Genomic DNA, 19,116 nt, shown 5'->3' with positions numbered 1-19,116 from the left:
GGAATACTACTCAACCATAAAAAATAAAATAATGCCATTAGCAGCAACATGGATGGACCTGTAGATCGTCACTCTAAGTGAAGTAAGCCAGAAAGAGAAAGAAAAATACCATATGGTATCACTCATATGTGGAATCTGAAAAAGAAAAAAGACACAAACTTATTTGCAAAACAGAAACAGAATCACAGATATAGAAAACAAACTTACGGTTACCAGGGGGGAAAGGGGATGGGAAGAGGTAAATTGAGAGTTCAAGATTTGCAGATACTAACTAATATATATAAAATAGATAAACAACAAGTTTATACTGTATACAACAGGGAACTACATTCAGTATCTTGCAGTAACCAGTAATGAGAAATAATATGAAAACAAATATATGTACGTATATGTATGACTGAAACATTATTCTGTACACCAGAAATTGACACAACATTGTAAACTGACTATACTTCAATTACAAAAGAAAAAAGAAAAAAAAGACATTTATTATAGCATTGACTATAGCAGCAGAAATCTGAACAATTTGCAAGTCCATCAATAGTCCTATTGCTATGTGCTTTTATCCAATTCCACTTTTGACCCCAAACGTGTGGGGTTTCTACAGTAAGTAATTCTCCAGTTCTTGGTGGACACCAACTGGGTGTCCTACAAGTCAATTCAATTCTGACACTAATGACCCCAAGTTAGCCCAACCCCACAGGTTAAAGTCTCAGTCCCTCAAAATTGCCTGCCTTGCTTCAAATGCCAGTTGAAAGTAGTGGGTCCCCAGGTGACCCACACGTCTGTCTGACCTGGCCGCTCCCCAGGTGTTGCTATAAGTGCTATAAAACCTGGGGAAACACTTTACTGTTACCAGTTTATTGTGAAGGATCTTATAAAGGGTACAAATGAACAGCCAGATGAAGAGGTACACAGAGTGAGGGCTGGAAGGATCCTGAACACAGGGGGCTCTGTCCCCGTGGAGCTGGGGTGTGCCACCCTCCCAGCATGTGGATGTACTTACCTACCCAGTGCTCTCCAAACCCCTTCATTGAGTGTTTTAAGGAGGTTCCATTACTTAGGCACGATTAATTAAATCATCAGTCATTGGTGATTAACTAGATGCTCAGCCCCTCTCCCCTCCTTGGAGGTAGGGGGCAGGGTAGAAAATTCCACCCCCCTAATCACTTGGTTGGTTCCTCTGGCAACCTGGCCCCATCCTGAATTGACCCAGGGGCCCAATAAGGGCCACCCCATTAACATAAGCTCAGGCTTGGTGGAAAGGGGTTTATTATGAATACAAAAGACACTCCTCTCACCCCCATCACGCAGGCAATTACCAGAGGTTTAGGAGCTCTGTGCCAGGAATGAGGGAGAAAGATAAAATACATATTCCTTATTACATCACAATATCACAAATAGTGAAGTCATAGAATAAATTATAACTCATCCATATCATGAAACATTAAATAGCTTTAAAAAAGGACGTTAGATCCATAGCAGTGACATAAGAGGTGGCCGTGATATTTTCTTAAGTGAAGGAACAGGCTGGAGTGTAGCCCGTTAGGCAGTGTGAAGGAAAAACACCGCAAGCCGTGTTGGTAAACCAAGAATGCTGCGGCCATCAAGTCATCTGCTGCTACTGCCAACTCAGGACGCACACCAGCAGGCAGCCCGGCCTCTGCAGCCGCCCCCAGTGGTGCCCCTTCGGGGACGTGATAGAACAGGGTACTGGCCCTAGACAACTGGGTGCCTATCAAAGGAACGATTTCAATGAGCCCAGACGTTTGCACCTTCCCATACATGGAAAAGCGCTAAGTTCTTTAACTTGAGATGTCTGGTTTTCTTTAGTTAACAAGTAATCTTCTGATGTTCCGACTACCTGGTCTTTGTTGTAAAGCTCCTGTATATCCTAGCTCCTCCCCTAACTCTTGGGAGCTGTCCCTCAGAGCCATCTGAGAGGCTGTCATCCCAGGCTCGAGGGGGTTCGAGTCCTCAAAATGTCTGCCCCAAAAAACATAACTCTCAACTTTCAGGTTGTGTATTTTGTTTCCATCGATAGCAGAAATGGGCAAACGTTTCCTGAAATGGGCCAAATAGCAAATATTTTAGGCTCTGTCCCCGTAGTGCAGAAGCAGCTATACGCAGTATGTGAGTGAACAGGCTTGGCTGTGTTCTAATAAAATTTTATTCACAAAAGCAGTGGGTCAGGTTAGTCCGCAGGCCATAATTTGCCGACGCTTGGCATAGAGTGTGATCTCTTTGAAAAGAACCCTGAACTGTTGTGTGTATATTTTATAAAGCTAGACTCCAAGCTGTTCCTGTTGGTCACCCTGGGGAGAAAAAGGGGAGATTATTAGCTTTTCTATAGTCACTTCCGTTTTGTGTGATTAGAGAAGGAACACATGCATTGCTTTTGTCATTTCTGTTTTTTAATTCCTCAAATGATGTAATTAGGCATTGGGAATTCTCAGCTGTACAGGGGCACCTCTGCCTGTAAAGTGGGGAAGTTGTGACTTGCTTTAAGGAGGTTTACAGAGAAATCAGTAACTGCTCACAGAAACCTAACCCAATTTGAGACAATGATAATGTTACAAATCATGATTTTCTGATAAATAGAGGGTCAGTCTTTGTACCAGCCAAGCCACGTCCGGGGCTCCCTCTTGAGCTGGGGGTGCTGGGGTGTAAGGCAGGCGTGGATAAACTAGATGAGTGCTGAGGACAGAGGCTGGGAAGGTGTGGGGCCTGAGAGTTGTGTCAAGAGGAGCAGCGGGTGCTTAGCCAGAAGCAGAGGGCCGGCATGGGGATGCGCACAGCTGCCCTGCCCTGGTGGGGAGGAGAAAGCATCCGCTAGCCCCAGCTCCCGCGTCTGTGCCTGAACCGCTGCGACCCGTCATCTCTGGTCAAGCAGAGGCCAGTCCAGCCACCAGGGGTACTGGATGAGATTGGACTAGGTGAGCCTGGGCCTCTGCAGGACTCTGGAGGCAGTTTCCATGGTGGCTCGGGGCCTGAACTTTGGGGTGGACAGAACTGGGCTTCTAACTGGCCCTACCAGTTAAGAGCCCAGCATCCTTGGGGAAAGTTTCTGAACCTCTCTTAGCCTTAGTTTTTCCTCCATAAAGGAGTGAAAATAATAATCACAGTAACAGTCATACCGCCACCTATTGCATAGGCTTACTGTGAGAACCACTTGAGTCAAGACACATTTTCCATGACGCCGGGCACAGGCACTAAGTGCTTCGTGCATGTTAACAGTTGGTCATGATATTCATCATTGTGGCCGCTACCGCAGCTGCCAGGCTAGTCTTTTGGTTTAATCCTGAAACTGTGTTAAACTTTTGTTGACTTTTTGCCTCCCGAATGTGAATGAAAAATGTTGCCTGCCTTGTCAGTAAACAAAGGATGTTGCAGCCATCAAGCCACTACAGCTGCCCCCACGGTGAGCCCTGAGGAAACTCAGGATGGAAACAAACAGGCTGCCCCTGCCAAGCTCTCAGCCACCGCAGCCACCCCCAAGGGGGCACCCTGAGGGGACTCGGGCTGGGAAGGCACAGGATCTTGGCCCCAGGTAGCTCAGGTGCATATCAAAGGAATGATTTCAATGAGCCCAGACTCTTGCATCTTCCCATACAAAGAAAAGTGCTAAATTCCTTTAATCTGAGATCCCTGGTTTTCTTTAACTGTAATCTTTTGATGTTCCTGCCCTTTGTTGCAAAAATTCCTATATATCCTGTCTCCTCCCTTACCTCTTTGGAACAGTCCCTTAGAGGTATCGGAGAGGCTGTCTCCCAGGCTTGAAGTCCTCAGAAAGTCCTCCAAATAAAACATAATTCTCAACTTGCTTTTATGAGGTCGTGCATTTTTTTCCAGTTGACAGGATCTTCTTTGCCAAAACCAGGCTGGTATTGGCTCAGCTGCATTTCTTTTTCTGGGACTCTGTTTTCACATCTATAAAACAGACTTGATCATACCTGTTGTCCCTACCTCATCAGGCAGACGATGTAGGACAGACCCCAGGGATGTGCGCTGGGAGAGTCGAAGGCAGGGTACACACAGGAGGCGACGTGGTACCCAGAGCCCGGAGCTGCCCACCTCACCTTTCTTTGTATCCAAATCCTGCTCCTCCTCCAACCAACTCAAGTCCTGCTTCTCCTGACCACACAGTATCTCCCTTCCTGGACTTTTGGGCACTCGGTCCGTGTGGGGTGTGCTCTGCTGTATTACCTTCTATCATGAACGAATCATTTCACGTGGATGTCAGCCACAGCCTAAAGTGAGATCTTGGAATGTTGGGACTTTGTCTTATGGATTTTCAGGTGAATAAGTATTAATAAGAGATTAATTAAAAACTAATCATAGATGCTAAATTCAAGGAGATCGCTGTGTGTCAGATATGGTGCTAGATGCCTTCGCACAGATTCCAAATTTAACAACATCTTTACAAGGTAAGTATCCATGTTCCCACCCTACTGATGAAGAATGGGGTCCAGGAAAGTAATTAAGCACCACCCAAGTATATTAAGAGGCAGGCTCTTCCCCATTTTCTCAGAGTGGAGCAGAGAATCAGGACATTGTAGGTTCAGGGTAAAAACGAAGTAATATTCAGCACCCTCCTGTGAAGAACTTGAGATTTTAAAAAATTGTTATTTCCAAAAGTAACTCACTTAAACACAGCAACAAGCCATGTGAGCTTGCACTTGGCCCTTTCTGAAGTCTGTTTACCAAACAGGCAGAGCGCTCACCTGGATCTGAACCAGGGCCAGTGAGGGAGGGGAAGCGGGAGGCCCTAGGAGGGCCCACGTTTCCTGCGGGGAAAGTCCAGGGACTGAGCATCCGCTTCCTTCTGGTCGATTGTTAACGAGAAGGGAAGGCAAGAGGCCTTCTGTTGTTGCTCCGGAACCGCGGGGATGCCCGCACTTCTCAACGCGCTAGAATAACAACCGCACCAGGGAGCTCTCTGCGTCTTCCCCGCCCTGGGGAGTGGGGACGGTGAGGAGGGAATGGGGGTCAAAGAGGGGGTTGGGGCTGCAGGTTCCCTTATTTCCTCTTTGACGGCAAGGACAAGAAAGTTTGGCTTATTACTTAAAAAAAAAAAAAAAAGCATCATTTTTTGAACCCTACTCTACTTAAGGCATCTTGGGGGGTGATACAGGTGTAAGTTGGCTCACTCTTTCCTTTAATAACCAGAAAAAATACTATGAGACCTACCCATCCCCACTGAGGATTCAGCAAAGGAGAGAACCCAGCACTGTCTCAGGCTCTGACCTCCTGCCCCCTGCCATGGGCTTTTTCTCCATCACCTTTAGCCTCATCCTCCTTAATGCTAGGGGCTACTTTCAGCTCTCTGCACCACTTAGCCCCAAGGGTAAAGAGAATATATTTTGTTCTCTCTCAGTTTTACTTTCCATATTTTTCTGGGCCAGCAGAATCACATCAGAGAGCAGGCACACCCCCCTGCAATATAGTAAAGTTATGAAAAGCACAGATCTCTAAGTCAGACTGCCCAGGTTCAAATCCCACCTGCCCCTTCTACCAGCTGTGTGATGTTAAGTAAGTCACTTAACTTCTCTGTGCCTCAGGGTCCTCATCTATAAAACAGTGATCGTAAGTAATACCAATGGGATTGTTGTGTTAATACTTGTAAGGAGCGTAGAACCTTGCCTGGCACATAGTGAGCACTAGGTAATCAGTTATTAAATGACTACCAGAGCATCTAGGTCATCTCTGTCTTTGACCTGGTGAGTTTCTGTGTTGCTGGGGCCTGTGCCTGCCCTCAGCATGAAGAGCAGCTGCTTTTCACTTTCTCCTGTTACATGATTCCTGGGCCTCTCCAGTACACCCGTGGACCAGGCTACAAGGGAAAAATGGAGAATCCTTGTTACTCTATTCTGGAGAACACTTGTAGCTTCCTTAGTGTCCGCTACCTCACTCTGGTCTGAGCCAGAGAAACTTTTATACCTAAAGGCTCATCACCATGTTTTCCTAAATAAAATATCAGCTCACTGCTCCCCATTGTCCATTGGAACAATGTGCTAAATTATGTAGAATGACCCCTAAATGTGCTCATTCTGTAGAAATAACTGTGGTCAGTGGTTTCCTAATAATTTTGCCTTTGCAGGGAAGGAAAAACTTTTCCTCTATGCTCTTAGGTTCGGAGACTCAGGACTGTGAATTAAGTTGACAAATGACAGAGTAACTGGAGAAAAAGCACACGGATTTCATTTGTTATGTATTTGATATTAAAATTTTTATGGGGGCTTCATAGCAAAGAAGTAAACGTCTCCAAGAAGCAGTTAGATTTGGAGGCTTAGAAACCATTTTAACAAAGGGCAATAAATTGTGAGAAGTTATTAGACCAGATGTTGCTGATAGATGTAATCAGTGTCCAGGTTCCTGTCCCATCCCAGAAGTTATTTAGAGACAAGCCACAGAGGTTAAGAAAGTAAAGTGAGGTTTTATTAAGGGATGGAGAGTACACTCTCAGGGGGAGAGCGGGCAGGCTCAGGTGAGTGGCTGCCCTGAGTTTCTTTGGCAAGTTGGTTACATAGAGTGTAAAAATGAATGGGTGGAATATTCATTAGGGAGGGAAGGGTTTGGGGTCGTGTTCCCTGATTTTCACCCCAACTCCACCTTCCTAAAGGGAAGAGGGATTTTTGTCCTTATTTAGTCTGGATCAGAAGTGTCATGGCATCGATGCGTGATGGGTACTTCTGACCTGCAAGGCTAATTTTATTTAAATGAGGGCATAATGAGCAAAAAGTTACATTTGGACACTGGAAATTCCTGCCTCTTCCCACCTTTCTTTATCAGCCTCCGGGTCTGCTCATCACCCCAAAAGGTGTGACCACTTATCAGCCCAGAGGTTTCTGCTTTTCTTTCTCTGCCCAGGGACCCCTGGTGTTTACATGATGCGTGGTTTCCTGTATTTGGCCTGTTTCCCCCCTTTCTGCCTAATTTTTGCCATTTGGCCTGTGTCCCCCTTTCTCTGCTCATCTCTCACTATCTGCCTGCTCTAACAAAAGGAAAGGAGTTTGGCCTTCTGGAGTGGTAAATTGTGGGAAAGTGACTAGGAAATATATGGGGGAAACTAATAGAAGATAAGGGTTATTTTAATTATGTTCATTTGTGCAGGTTCATCTTAATGTCAACTCCTTGTCTTGGGTAACAAGAATGTTCTTTTCTTCCCAGTACAAGGAGGGCACCTTTCTCAAGGGAAATTTATGCCCTGCTTTTAGGTAGAAAGGGTTACTAGAGCATGAGCAAAGAAGAGGGAATTCCACTGACTTGGGGAAACTTCCATGAAGAAAGATTCTGAAGCATCAGCTGCTCTTCAGGGGAGATGGAGAGAGGATGAAGAGAAGGGGAAGGTGCCTTACGTCACATATTAGGGGCCATGGGGCATCCAGGTCAAGCTCTTGACTCTCTTGAGGATGTAGCCCTGAAGAGAAGGAGGTCAATTAGGGATTTCATTCTGTAATCCAGATGGTGACAATGAGGGCCTGGGTGGAGCGTGTGTGTGTGTGTGTGTGTGTGTGTGTGTGTGTGTGTGTGTGTGTGTGGTGGGGAAGAGGAGGTGGCAGAGGAATGAGAAGAGGCAGTTGCAGGAGCTTGTTAAAAGTAAGCATGAAGCTTGACTTGGGATTGGATGTGAAATCAGAAAGATGAGCTAAAAAAAAATAAAGATAAATTCAACTCCCAAAATTTGTTAAAACTAGAGGATTTCAGAGCTAAAAGGGCTCACCCCTCCCCATACACACATTTTACAGATGAAAAGTTGAGCCCAGGCACATGCCTACAGCAGTTTATCATATTAATTCCAAGTTTCAGGACCAGAAGTTAATACCTCTGGATACTCAAGGTGGATTCCCAATTTTCCCGTTTCTTGCATTCAAATAAGAGGACAGGGCTGACCCTGGGATACAGTACTTGGTGCTCAGATAAACAGTAGGGCGTATATATCATCCCTGCTCCATTTCAGCCACCAACACACCACCTTTAGGAAGAACAAACCTTTGTATCGGGTTTTTCAAACCTCAGCACTATTGATATTTTGGGCCAGGTAATTCTTTCTTATGGGTGACTGTCCTGTGTATTGTAGGATATTTATTTTATTTTATTTTATTTTATTTATTTATTTATTTATTTATTTATTTATTTATTTATTTATTTATTTATTTTTATATTTACTAGATTTTCTTGTCATTATGGCAGCGGAGGGCCGGGACCCAAGGTTCCCTACAATTCATGCCATCCACAGGAGTAGCTGCAGCTACTGTTTTGTAGATTACAGAACAAAGGATGAGCCACAATCCTTCACCAAACTCAGAGACTGGCCAAAATTGTTCAGGCCTCATGCTGGAGAGGGGAGTTTATGAACTTGAAAGTTAGCAGCCACATCCAAGGACTCTGCTCATAAAAACGCAAAATCACAACAGTGCAGCCCATAAGTTTATTGTGTCTTCAGGACACTACAATGTAGACTCCTCTTCCAGAGACGGGTCTTTCAGAGTCAAGGAACTATTATCCAGATGAGCTGCTCATTTGTCATTTTCATAGGTAGCTGGATTCTCCCTTTTGGATCTCTCAAACTCTTGGGTTCCCCACGTGTAGACAAGGTAAAACGCTACAAACGGTGGCGCAATGTGAAGGATGCACGCCCGAGTGCGGCGCAGCACGTCGGGGATGCCCTTGCTGAAGTAGTTCGGGAAGGCGCGCTGCTCGAAGGGCGACAGGCTGTAGGTGATCACATGCCGCATCTGCGTCAGGTGCACAAACTCGCGGCCCATGGTCGCGGCGGTGCCAAGGTCACCTCGCCCTCCACAGTACGGGATCCACCGGCCTCCGTCCGCCACTTCCGGTAGTAGTGCAGGATGTTTAGTGGCATCCTTGCCACTAGATGCCGTTGGCATCCTCATCCCTTCCCCTACCCCCAGTCGTGAGAATTAGAAGTGTATCTGACATTGCTAAATGTCCCCGGTGGGGTGGAGGTGGGAGTACAAAATCACCCCGGGATGAGAACCAACGCCTTCCATCTATGTGCTTACCATGAGCTCCAGCATGGCCTGGGCCAAAACCCATAAAATCATAAAGGTTGAAGCTCTTCAGTCATTCCTTAAGAATCAAATGATCACTATTTTCCAAATAATCTTTAGAAATGTGATTTGTTCATTCATTCAACAGATACACATTGTTTATGGACTATGAGCCAGGAGTTGTAGAAGTCTTTAGAGAGACCAGGGTGAATGAGATGACTTTAAAACGTTAGAGTCAAGATTAGTGATGATGTGAAAATGAATGATCTCCTCTCTCGCTTGAAGAGTCCTACAGGGAATGAGAGAAGAGAGAGATGGCAGAGAAGCCAGCGAGAGCCTGATGTGGATGGAAAACCCAGAGAACATACTACGGCAGGAGCCAGCCTTGGAATTGAGTTGCTGAAAGCATGGACTTTGAGTCAGATGCACCTGTGCCTGAATCTTGGCTTAATATGACTTGGGCAAATTATTTTCTTAACTTCAGTTTCCTTATCTGTAGAATGGAGATGATAACAATACTCAGCTCATGATTATTTTGAAGATTCAATGAGATAAGGCGTATAAAGCTCTTAGCACAGAGCCTGGGACCTGGTAAATACTCAACGGTCCTACAGAAGCTCCCCTAATCATCCTTCAGTTTCTGCTGTTTAATACTTCGAAATAAAGTTGTGCTCTGAACTAAACAAAGCACATCCACTGCCACCAAGAGAAGAATAAGTCATTGGGGCAGTTATTTTAGCTTCAGCCTTTTGATGGTCCCTTATTTATGGCTTGCCGTTTGTGTATGTGTGTGCTTGGTTTTGAGGTGTCTTCTGAGTATTACTAAATCTTTTATTTTCTATCTGCACAAAACAGGGAGAGTGTTGAACCTGTTACTTAGAGGTTCACTCATAATGGAAATGAAAGTAGAGAGGATTTTTTTTAATTGAAAGTGAGAAAAAAATCTATATTTGCAGTTGAGGTGAAGTGGGGACAGTGGAGACAATGACACATTTAAAGTGTCGAGAACTGAGCTTGGCACATAGTAAGCACTCAAGAAATATCTTCCAACTTCGTCACGATCATCATCATCATCATCATTATCACCATGTGGAACAAAGAAGGAGTCGTGCAGTATGTGGAAAATGTTGAGATCGTGCACGCTACAGTTACCCGCCTGAGGCAAGAAAAAGTGAAGCGCAAAATGGAAAAAATCTCGAAAAGGTGGCTGGACCAGAGCATTAACCCCAGAAGCCTCATGCAAATTCAGGAGCCGGTGAGGGATTGGCAAACACAGGGGCTTAACTTGCAGGAAGTGGAAAGTGCCACTTGGAAATTTTTCTTGCAAGCCATGGTGCTCCATAAGTTTAAAGCTAACCTGAATCTGTTCCTCATTAAAATGAGCTTTGGGTGACTGGGGGATGGATCCCAAAGGTCTCTGAGGCACTGATGGAGACCATCTGTGGAGGGAGTGTCAGTTGCCTCAACAGATTTCTAAATTGATCTATTTTAAGGATATTTCCTGAGAGAGATGTATGACAGTGGCAAGGAGAAACAGAAACTTCAGAACATCAACTAGCACTTCTTTTTGGCGGCTATGGGAACGGATACTGCAAACTTAAAACTCTTCTCCATCACCTTAGATTTACAAATATTAGATCAACAACAGCAACTCACATTTTCTGAGCAGGAAGAAGGTACCAGACAGTGTCCTAAACATATTACATGGACTTTCACCCAACCTTTGTGAGCTAGGTACTGTTATGTTCCCAGTTTATGGATGTGGAAACTGAGTCACAACCTGCTTAAGGGATCCAGCTAGTCAATTGTGGAACCAAGAGATGAACCAGGCAGTCTGGCTCCAGCCCTTTTAAGTACTGAACTTACAAATGGCTGTTTAAGACCTGACCTATTTTTAAGTATAAAAGCTTCTGTATTATCACGAAGACCATCACTATTAGGGAAGCACCATCATTGACGTCAAGGAGAATTACGACCAAGTCAAAGCCATTTGATTTAGAACAAGCACATCATTGACCCTTGAGTGGGCGGTTTCTGTAAAGCTCTGGGATGGCAGCCAGACTGGAAGGGCTTATGGGAGTCAAAGGAGGTGAGAAAAGGGAGGACTTGATATGTATATCACTTCTAGGATTTTGGCAGTAACGATCGAGAGAGAAATAGAATTTTAACTACAAGGAGCAGCTTAACCATGTGAAAGCTTATATTGTCTTCTCCCCAAGGCAATGAGTACATATTGGAAGGAAAGAGAAGGGGCTGCTGGAAGGGAAGAGGATATAGGTGCTGAAAAGGGAGGAAAGATGTTTCAGACAAACATCTGGGAAGGGGTGGTGCCCAGGGCACTAGTGGAGGGTTCACATCCAGCTGGATTTGGACGGAATGTTTTGGGCTTGACTTGTTAATGATCCCCTGGTGAAGCAGTGGTTATAATTTCAGTAATCTGGACCCACATTGTCCTGAAAGCCCACATTCTCCTGGTGTGGATGGTCCATTTATCTAACTGTTTGGAGAACTGGGTGTGTGTCCCAGAGCTGCTATTAAATATCTCTGTGATCTTACACAAATAAGTCACTCTTGTCTCTGAACCTCAATTTTCCCATCCTGTAATGTGGTAGACTTGAACTTAAGATCCTGGGTGCTTTGTACTTACAGCACTATTAACTTCTAATATGAACAGAAGGAGGTTCTGCCTTTTTAGATGAAGGATTAATACCTGTTTTGTGCAATTTTTGTCTTTGAGTGGGAGACGGAGGCCATGGTCTCTTTTCTCTATGCTGGCGAAAGAGGTGATTTGACCAGAATTGTAAACAGGTGTGCATTATATTTATAAGCATTATAATATTCATTGAAATGGACTAATCTGTTACCAGGATTCTAGGGGTAACCTTCTAAATACTATAAAAAAAACCTTATGTCCTTTATTTGCTGTATACATATCTGAGCCTCAGGATCATCAGGAAATATTGCCCCCTTGCTGCTGGAAAATGACGCATCATCATTCGAATACACAATCCACACATTAGTAATGGGATTGCTGATCCTCCTGAGGACCTAGTTCTCAGAAAGGAGGACCAGACAGTATATTTGTGTTGCTAACCATCAGTTGTTAACAGCATTTATCTGTAGAAGTAGAATTTCCTCCAGCCACCGGAACCTCAAAATTCAACTCAGCAAAAGCATAGATTGCCTACTATGTGTCAGGCACCAAACAGGAAAATGGAGACCTTAGATATCGGTTTGGCTGATCAAAGCCTGTGACCACAATAAAAACACAATACAGGAAACCATGATGCATATCTGAATATCTGGTGTGCAGCCATTTAGAACGTAAGAGGTGCAACATTTCAGCTAGAGGGGTGTGTGCGTGTGTGTGTATAATAATAGGCTGAGCAGGGCAGGTTTATGGTAGGCACCCGGGGGGAAAACCTGCACAAGTTATGTTTTTATCTTGCTATGGATATGTTGTTGATCAAGGGCATTTATGCCCAGTGATCGAGTAGCTCAAACAACACAAAAACACACACACACACACACACAGACTGCCAACTCTGTAGCACTTTGGTGTGTACTCATGGCCCTAAGTCAACCATCTGATACAAGATGCAGATGCTGCTCTGCAGTAGCAATTCTCAAAGTGTGGTCCAGGGGCCTTTGAAGTTGCCCTCAGGATGTGTGCAGTCACATGGGCCCCCTGCTCAGAAGGACCCGTGCCCAGTTTAATGCTCTGCTGTGGCTGTCTTGAAATTCTTAGTAACTTTTAAGCAAGCGCCCCCTCCCCCATTTTGAGTTTGCACTGCAAATTATGCAGCCGGTCTTGGTTGCTTGAGACCCTTTTATGGCGTCCATGACCTTAAAACTACTTCAATAATAATAACAATATTACTGCATTATGTGCCTTCTCTACTCTCATTCTCACAGTTATGTATGTAGAGGAGTTTCCCAGAGGCTACGTGATGTTGGATCTGTATTGCAGCAGACTGAATGCAGAAGCAGATACGAGAATTCAACAATTTAGTGTAAAGCCAGTAAAGCCAGGGCTTTAAAGAGACTTGCAGACTTGAAAAACAATGACAGTCCTCTCACCGTACATATTTTGCTTTTGAAAAACTTAGCCAGTTTCACAAAAATATGTTAGTTATATTAACATGTCATGGGTTTTTTTTTTTAATGTTTTTTAAGTGAATTAATAAACAACAATTTAATTTTTTCTCAGTTTTAGTTATTAATATATTAACTATCAATAGACACAACTCATAAAAACCAAAGGTTCTGAGGGTCACCAATGAGTTTTAAAAGTATAAAGGGATACTGAACCCAAAATGTTTGAAAGCTGTGCACGGCTCTGTAGGTATTTACTATTTCTGTTAGAGGAAAGAAACCATTGAAGGAATGGGACCAAAATGTACAGTGTGTTTGTTTATACCTGTACTAGTCAGGGTTCTCCAGAGAAACAGAACCCATAGGAGACATGTATATGTATGTATGTGTAAATGGAGATTTATTATAGGAATTGGCTCACATGATTATGGAAGCCGGGACGTCCCACGATACGAGCTGGAGACCCAAGAAAGCCAGTGGTATAATTCAGTCTGAGTCTGAAAGCCAGAGAACCAGAGCACCAATGTTCAAGGGAAGGCAAAGATGGATGTCCCAGTTCAAGCCAAGAGCAAATTCGCCCTCCCTCTGCCTTTTTGGTCTATTCATACCCTCAGTGGATTGGATGAGGCTCACCCACATTGTGGAGGGTAATTTTCATTTCTCAGTTTACCTGTTCAAATGCAAGTTGTTTCCAGGGGGAGAATATAGCTCAAGTGATCGAGCACATGCTTAGCATGCACAAGGTCCTGGGTTCAATCCCTAGTACCTCCTCTAAAAAAATGAATAAACCCAATTACCTCCCCCACCACACCAAAATAAAATACTTCAATAATAGAAATAAGTAAATTGCTAAAAATAAGTAGTTAAAGTTTTTAAAATAAGAAAAATTAAAAAATACTTTTAAAAATGTGAGTCCCTTCCAGAACACTCCCACCGACACACTCAGAAATCATGTTTTATCGTTTAGCTGGGTATCACTTAGCCCAGTCAAGTTGGCACACAAAATTAACCATCACACTTGTTCATTTATGTAGGTAAACCTATGTCCATTAAAAGATGAGGCAAAGACACAATCTTTTCCTTACCCTTGAACTTCTGCAGAATTTCTCAATGTGCCAGCTAACACAAGTCATTTGTTTCTACTTGTTTTTCTCCTTTGGAGAAGTTTCAGAGTGGCAGATTCTAGCTTATATCTAACCCTTGGAGCTTTCCAGAATAGAATGGCTACCTTGAGAGACAGTGAACACCTTTTCCCTCAAAGGGAAAAAAGCCACTTCTGGAGGAGATGCTGTCCACTTCTGGAGGGGGTGCTGTCCACTTCTGGAGGAGGTGCTGGAGAGGATTCTGGCATGAGGCAGAGGGTTGGATAACGTGACCTCAGATCCCTTGCACTTCTGAATATTAGAGAGTCTTTTCCCTTACCAAGTCCAAACTCACAGGGCTGAAGTAATAATGAATGGGGTACTGTCTTGAAAGGAAAAAAGAAAAGAGGAGAGAGAGAGAGAGAGAATATTCTGTCAGCACTGAAGCTGTGGAGCAGTCACTAGAGATTCCGGTCTTGCATACAAGACCCGGCACCAGCTGGAGCCCGAGAAGAGGACTTCCTCTGAGTGACAGACGTAAGGGAGAACCGGGCGGGCAGGGCAGGGTGGGAAATGGAATTGCATGTTTTCATTCTTATGACTCTGACTCACTGAGATTGACCTTTTTTTTAGGTCACTGATCCCTCCCTCCCCTTTTTAAAGCCCCTTTCCTCCATTTTTAGCACCGAAGTGCTGACATGCTCCACCCCCCCCCACTTGTCTTTTGGAAATCCATCTTGTAAAGGAACGCAAGGGTGCTTGGCTGGCAACAGCTGAACACACTGCCCTGGGAAAAGAAGCAAGGGGATCAGTATCTTCAGCCCCAGGAACAAACCTCCCAAGCAGGAAATTTTAGACACCGGGCAAGCAGTGGAGACATTTTGGGGGTAAGAATATTTTTTTCTAGGACTTCTCCCACCACGCCTGCTGTTTTTAAGGGCTAGTAAATGATGTGTCCCTTCCTCTTTTCATCTATCCTTCTTTCTTACGTTTCCACTTTTCCCCTATTCGTCCCTAAAAGCTTTAACTGAGCCTCGGTTTTATCCCAGGCATGGCTTGCATCATCTGTGGGCGGAGACAGGTGAACTGATCCCTGTAATGTGTTGAGGCAAATGCTGTAGGGGAGGGTGTGCAAAGTGCCAGGGCAGCCTGCCTGGGGTGGAGACAAGGGCGATCCTGACCTGTTTATAAGGGGGAGCAGGAGAACAGGGCGCTCCAGGCCCCGAGAGGTTAAGCAATGTGCCCAAGTTCACAATAGTATGTGGCTGGGCCAGCACTGAAATCTGGTTTGGCTCCATCGCCTGCACCCTTGACCTGAATGCAGTGCTGCCTTTCCAAGAACGCAAGCAGCTTAGTGTGACTTGGCACAGGGGGAGGTGGGCAAAAAAGAAAGAGTGGCTGGGAACGAGGCTGTGGTCAAGCCTGCACGTAGCATCCCTTTAGTCACACTGGTAAACAGAAAAAGGAGACAGACATTTACAGAGCAGAGAAAAGTTAAAACCCAACATTTTGAGGTGCTATTAACTTACATTCGTGTCACAAGTTGTTTAGCACGTATTCATTTACTGAGCACCTCCCCCATGCCGGGACAGACATCACCCCCGCCCCCCCTCCCCGCCCCGTCTCGGAGCTCATGTCTGTCTAGCACAGCTGGGGGCAGACCTACTGGGCTAAGCAGGATTCACTGTTAATAGTTCAACGTCATTGCTGTAGCTGCTGTGTTTGCAGCTTCTCGCTGCTTCCTTCCAAGACCTTCTGCCCCGTCTCCTAACAAACAACCTGACTCACGTCTTTTCTTTTCTCCTTTCCTTCCTCCTGACCCTCTAAGGGGCAGAAGGGCTGTGAGCTGACCCACGGCAGGTTTCCACCAAAGAGAGGAGGAAGGGGCCCAGCTCCTAGACCAGCGGAATAAACGGGAGCTGACCCATCTCTGCCAGGTTCGCTCGACAGAGAGATTTGGTCCCTTCACCTACCAGCCTTTCTACCTGGCTGATGCTGGCTGAGAGTTTACTCTTCCAGAAACTGCGGGGCCTGGGGAGAATGGCCCACCCCTCCCACAAGAATACAAAGAAACCATCAGCTATTAATTTCCAGTAGGATGAACAGGAACCCCTTCAGCCAGGAAATCTAAACTGAACAGCAATTAAGTCATTTAACTCCTTCACCAACCCCACCACCACCCCCTCTTTAAGTTTCAGGGCTGCAGAAGGCTCTGAGTTCCTCTCTGAGATCATGTTAGCCACTGGTGTTCTGAGACTTTTTACTTTTAAGTGAGATGCCTCCTCATTCCTGTCGGGCAACACCCTGTCGGGGTTAAGCCTAAGGACTATGGAGCCAGACTGCCTGGGTTTGAGGACCAACTCCACCACTTGCTGTGTGACCTAGGGCAAGTTACTAAACTCTCTGTGCCTCAGTTTTCTCATCTATGAAATGAAAATAATAATAGTACCAGCCTCATACTGTTTAGAGGTATTACAAGAATCAGAGTTGATTTTTGTGGTGTGCTTAGAGCTATGTAAACACTTTTAAGGGTTAAATTAATAAAATAAATATATTTAATTATCCAGCTGTGAGTGGTACTTGCTTCTGTCTTTTCCTTCTCTTGGGATGTCTGTCAATCCACAGAGGGAATAGATTTAGCGAATTGGCTCAAAACAGGGATTTGGGGGGGGGGGGGTCAAACAGCCTTGGTTCAAATCCTGACTCCACCACTTAATTAGAGGTTGTCATCTAATCACTCTGCTCCTCAGTTTCCTCATCTGTGAAATGAGTTTATAATGGTATGTCTTAGGGTGGTCATGAGGAATGAGCTGTGTCAAGTCCTCAGTGTAGTAAGCAGTACACAGTAAGCGCTCATTAAATTTTAACTGTTATTATTGGGCACTCGCTCCGCCAAAAAAAGTACTGTATCAACACAGCAGTTTGGATTGCAGGAGCTTTGATAATGCCAAAGCTAACATATGGAACACATGTGGCCAGAGCCTCAAGCCAGTTCCTAGAAGCTGGCTGTGTGCTAGTTAACAAAGAGCTTGGCAGTTGGAGAGATATAGAAGGGCTTAGACATTCTGTGTTTGAGTCCTGGCTTTCCTTCTTGCTAGAGGTGTGATGCTGGGCAAGTTAGCATCTCCAAACCTCAATTTGTTTCCTTCCTCCCACCCTTCCTTCCTTTAATTAATATTTATTGAGTGTCTATTCAATGCAGGCACAGTGCTAGGTGCTGGGTATTCCCCAAATGGACAAACCGGCAAGTGATGTATCACAAGCAGGCTGAATCGATTAAACAGGTCACCCACGTCTGCTGGGTGCCTGGCCCAGGGCTGGTGCCTGGTGTGCCTGCAGCAAAAATGGCTGCTTAAGCTAATTTACTATCAAATGCCCTTGATCATATCTACATCCGGACTTGTCAGCCTTTCTCGTGAAGGAGGTGGCCGATTCTCATTCTTTTCTCCAGCCCAGAGGAGATGCCTAGGCAGGTCAGAGGGAATGCTCACACAAGGTCACTCATTATGTTTCTGCAGTGGGAAGTGAAGCAGGGAGTCTTCCCTTGTAAATTCAGGATACTCTCAGTAGAGTAGTCATCCAAGAAACTAAAAAGGCAGAAAGCAGAGTTTACCGAGTAGACTCAGTGAACATCTCCCCAGGATCTTATTTAGTCCTGAGCCCTCTTCAAAGCAAATTTGACCATCATGCAATTCTTCTATGTAGGACAGCATTTCCCCAGCTGTGTTTGATGGAAAATTTTATCCTTAAACTGTTAATAGTATTCCATGAAAAGAAATTAAATTATTGAATGTTTCTTTCCTGCAGACCACCTCCAGTTTCCAAAAATTAAGAAAGGAACCTTTCCCAAGTAACACCAGCAACATCTTGTGGTTTACTCTTCCTCAGAGAAGAGTTTGAGCAATGCCCTAAATTAGATGACAGCCATACTGAAACACCCAAACTCTGGTAACATGAGTACCACACTTAGGAAAAGAAGAGGAACAGACGTTGAGTGATGTCAGATCAGAACTGCCCTAGTTAATGCCAGAGAGTGAGCAGAGAGTCCTCTGTGAGCCATGGCCATCCACTTGCTGGCTTGGCTTACCTTGACCAAGTGAGACGTTCCAGCCCTGCTAGGGACCGTTGTCCAGGGCAACAGGGCATCCTGGCTCTACCTGCTTTCTCCTACTGCAGAATTCTCCTCATTTCCCACATCCAGCAGAAAACCTCTGTATAGTTGGTGGTTTGGATGAGAATATTTATCTTCCCCAAACAGCTCTGCAACTTCCTCTCCCTACATTGGGAGGCCAAGATGACTCAGGGTAGGGAAGAACTTACAGTGGGAAATAAAACCTCATAATTTGTGGTTATTTCTACTTCTTACAAGCTATGTGATGTTGGGAAAGTACGAAACCATTGCTTTAGCCTCAATTTCTTCATCTGTAAAATGGGGGTAATAATAGAACTGATGTCTTATTCTTATCTAAGGAGTAAGTGAGCTACTAGCTACTGCTTGCAAAGCACCTGATGTGGTGTCAGCACATAGTATGTCTGCAATTAATATTAGTTTTAACTGTTGCTACTGTAGATTCCACGTGTGTGTGTGTGTGTGTGACAGAGAGAGAGAGAGAGAGGGAGAAGAGATGGAGAAGGGAAGGGAGAGGCATATGTAATGTTTAGGGTATAACGGAAATTTCATCTTGCAGAGGAAGATTTAAATTAAAATGGAAAATGAATAATCTTAATTAACTCCCAAAGGTTCCACCTACAAAGACCATCACATTGGGGACTTGAGTTCAATATGTGAATTTGGTGGGGACACAAATATTCAGTCCGTATAGCATTGTGGAAATTGTTATTAGATGTTCCGATATTATCATGCAAAGAAGGAAGGAAGGTTCTCAGATGAGAGGAGGACGTGGAGGAAAATTCTGGCATGTTGG

The 19,116-nt window shown here is 44.6% G+C and overlaps 1 long non-coding RNA gene and 1 pseudogene across 2 annotated transcripts; one reads left to right on the top strand and one right to left on the bottom strand.

Moving 5' to 3' along the window:
* Window positions 1-4,810: 4,810 nt before the first annotated feature.
* Window positions 4,811-16,755, top strand: LOC123619603 (uncharacterized). Of its 2 annotated transcripts, XR_012509621.1 has the most exons (5): window positions 4,814-4,971; window positions 9,300-13,756; window positions 14,586-14,728; window positions 14,825-15,078; window positions 16,020-16,755. It is a non-coding gene; the product is annotated as an uncharacterized LOC123619603 (long non-coding RNA). The 2 variants fall into 2 exon arrangements; XR_006728264.2 differs by having other exon boundaries at window positions 4,811-4,971; window positions 9,300-14,728.
* Window positions 4,981-9,290, bottom strand: LOC123619598 (cytochrome b-c1 complex subunit 8 pseudogene; annotated as a pseudogene).
* Window positions 16,756-19,116: the final 2,361 nt, after the last annotated feature.

Source organism: Camelus bactrianus, chromosome 10 (genome assembly GCF_048773025.1).
Source record: "Camelus bactrianus isolate YW-2024 breed Bactrian camel chromosome 10, ASM4877302v1, whole genome shotgun sequence".
Taxonomy (NCBI): domain Eukaryota; kingdom Metazoa; phylum Chordata; class Mammalia; order Artiodactyla; family Camelidae; genus Camelus; species Camelus bactrianus.
This window is presented reverse-complemented; position numbering and strand designations above follow the sequence as displayed.